Source organism: Loxodonta africana, unplaced genomic scaffold (genome assembly GCF_030014295.1).
Source record: "Loxodonta africana isolate mLoxAfr1 unplaced genomic scaffold, mLoxAfr1.hap2 scaffold_354, whole genome shotgun sequence".
NCBI lineage: Eukaryota > Metazoa > Chordata > Mammalia > Proboscidea > Elephantidae > Loxodonta > Loxodonta africana.
This window is the reverse complement of record NW_026975068.1, coordinates 192,213-195,842: the sequence shown is the minus strand read 5'-3', so window position 1 is coordinate 195,842 and position 3,630 is coordinate 192,213.

Sequence of the window (3,630 nt, the reverse complement as noted above, 5' to 3'; positions counted from 1 at the left end):
TACTACAAGAAACTGAAATGGACCTAGTTAAGTGGAAAAACATACCTTGCTCATGGATAGTTAACATAGTAAAAATGTCTATTTTACCAAAACCCATCTATACATACAATGCACTTCCAATCCAAATTCCAATGACATTTTTTAATGTGATGGAGAAACAAATCACCAACTTCATATGGAAGGGAAAGAAGCCTCAGATAAGCAAAGCATTACTGAAAAAGAAGAAGAAAGTGGGAGGCCTCATTCTACCTGATTTTAGAACCTATTATACAGCCACAGTAGTCAAAACAGCCTGGTATTGGTACAACAACAGGCACATAAACCAATGAAACAGAACTGAGAACCCAGATATAAATCCATCCACATATGAGCAGCTGATATTTGACAAAGGGCCAGTGTCAGTTAATTGGGGAAAAGATAGTCTTTTTAACAAATGGTGCTGGCATAACTGGATATCCATTTGCAAAAAAATGAAACAGGACCCATACCTCACACCATGCACAAAAACTAACTCCAAGTGGATCAAAGACCTAAACTAAAGACTAAAACAATAAAGATCATGGAAGAAAAAATAGGGACAACTTTAGGAGCCCTAATACAAGGCATAAACAGAATACAAAACATTACCAAAAATGACGAAGAGAAACCAGATAACTGGGAGCTCCTAAAAATCAAACGCCTATGCTCATCTGAAGAGTTCACCAAAAGATTAAAAAGACCACCTACAGACTGGGAAAGAATTTTCAGCTACGACATCTCCGACCAGCGCCTGATCTCTAAAATCTGTATGATTCTGTTAAAACTCAACCACAAAAACACAAACAACCCAATCAAGAAGTGGGCAAAGGATATGAACACACACTTCACTAAAGAAGATATGCAGGCAGCTAACCGATACATGAGAAAATGCTCTCGCTCATTAGCCATTAGAGAAATGCAAATTCAAACTATGATGCGATTCTATCTCACTCCAACAAGGCTGGCATTAATCCAAAAAACACAAAATAATAAATGTTGGAGAGGCTGCAGAGAGATTGGAACTCTTATACACTGCTGGTGGGAATGTAAAATGGTACAACCACTTTGGAAATCTATCTAACGTTTTCTTAAACAGTTAGAAATAGAACTACCATACAACCCAGAAATCCCGCTCCTCGAAATATACCCTAGAGAACTAAGAGCCTTCACACAAACAGATATATGCACACCCATGTTTATTGCAGCTCTGTTTACAATAGCAAAAAGCTGGAAGCAACCAAGGTGTCCCATTAACGGATGAATGGTTAAATAAATTGTGGTATATTCACACAATGGAATACTACACATTAATAAAGAACCATGACGAATCTGTGAAACATTTCATAACGTGGGGGAACCTGGAAGGCATTATGCTGAGCGAAATTAGTCAGAGGCAAAAGGACAAATATTGTATAAGACCACTATTATAAGATCTTGAGAAATAGTATAAACTGAGAAGAACACATACTCTTGTGGTTACAAGGTGAGGAGGGAGGGAGGGTGGGAGAGGGTTATTTACTGATTAGTTAGCAGATAAGAACTACTTTAGGTGAAGGGAAGGACAATACTCAATACACGGAAGGTCAGCTCAACTGGACTGGACCCAAAACAAAGAAGTTTCTGAGATAAACTGATTGCTTCAAACATCAGTGGAGCATGGCGGGGGTCTGGGGACTATGGCTTAAGGGGACTTCTAAGACAATTGGCAAAATAATTCTATTATGAAAACATTCAGCATCCCACTTTGAAATGTGGCGTCTGGGGTCTTAAGTGCTAACAAGTGGCCATCTAAGATGCATCAATTGGTCTCAACCCATCAGAATCAAACGAGAATGAAGAACACCAAGGTCACAAGATAACCATGAGCCCAAGAGACAGAAAGGGCCACATGAACCAGAGACTTACATCATCCTGAGACCAGATGAACTAGATGGTGCCCGGCCACAACCGATGACTGCCCTGACAGGGAGTACAACAGAGAACCCCTGAGGGAGCAGGAGATCAGTGGGATGCAGACCCCAAATTCTCATAAAAAGACCAGACTTAATGGTCTGATTAAGACTAGAGGAATCCCAGCTGTCATGGTCCCCAAACCTTCTGTTGGCCCAGAATAGGAACCATTCCCGAAGACAACTTATCAGACATGGAAGGGACTGGACAATGGGTTGGAGAGAGATGGTGGCTAAGAGTGAGCTACTTGTATCAGATGGACACTTGAGACTGTGTTGGCATCTCCTGTCTGCAGGGGAGATAGGAGGGTAGAGAGGGTTAGAAACTGGCAAAATTGTCAGAAAGGAGAGACTGGGAGGGCTGACTCATTAGGTGGAGAGTAAGTGGGAGTATGGAATAAGGTGTATATACGCTTATATGTGACAGACTGACTTGATTTGTAAACGTTCACGTAAAGCTCAATAAAAATTATTAAAAAAACATAGCAGCCATTTTGAGGATGGCGCAGGGACAGGCAGTGTCTCATTCTGCTGTACACAGAGTCACTATGAGTCAGAATGGACTAAACAGCACCAAACAACAACAACAAAGATGGTAGTGTGGATACATATCCTGTTATGTAATCTTCAAAGAGTATTACAATCAGATAGCTAGAAAACTTATCTAAGGGAAAATAAGACGCCAAAGTTCATACCAGCAGGAGCCTGCATTAATATCATAGCAAGAAACAGGTCATGGTTATTGCAGCCAGGAAATTAGCATCTATATCCAACTGAAGAAGAACTCAAGATATGTATACTTGGAAACTAAATCCACATCCCAATAGGAACCCTGGTGGCACAGTGTTTAAGAGTTACAGCTGCCAACCAAAAGGTCAGCAGTTCAAATCCACCAAACGCTCCTTTGAAAACCATGTGGCAGTTCTACTCCTTCCTATAGAGTTGCTGTGCATCAGAAACCACTTGATGGCAATAGTAATGGGCAGCAGTAAATACGGCATATTTATTACAGTCAAGAGGTTAGCATGCATACCCAAAGAAAAACACGATGGGTTAAAACAAGCTCTAAGACTAAATATTTACCTAGAATATAGTAATAATATTGAAGTCAAGGTCATTACAGCCATAAAGTTAGCACTTATAGCCAAAGAAATAAGAGGTCAGAATTAATAAAACCTGGAATTCATCCAAATCCTAACATAAAGTGAGGGGCACAATGTTACAACCTCCATATACAAGGAGAAAGGAGGTTAGGGTTCAAAGAATCATGAGCCCAAAATCATATTTTAATAAGAGATACATTATGCTTCTTAAAGCCAGGAAGCTACATTCACATACTACTTAAGAGAAGATCAGGGTTCATAAAGCCCTGGTCTGACTCAAATTGTGCTAAGAATTGTGTTATGTTTCCTACAAGCAGGTAAGTAGCAACCACGTTCATGGACAAAAACAGATTAGGGTTCATAAAGCTAACAGCCTACATCCATATTTTAGTGAAAATGGCCCATGGTTCTCATGGCCAGGGAGCTAGAATCCATATCCTATGAAACGTAAAGACAGAGTTTAAAGAATGCAAATCCGAGTAAAAACCTGAAACTGGATCTGAGTATTAAACAGGCCGTGGTTGTTAGAGTCAAGAAACTCCTATGTTGGGAGACTGAAG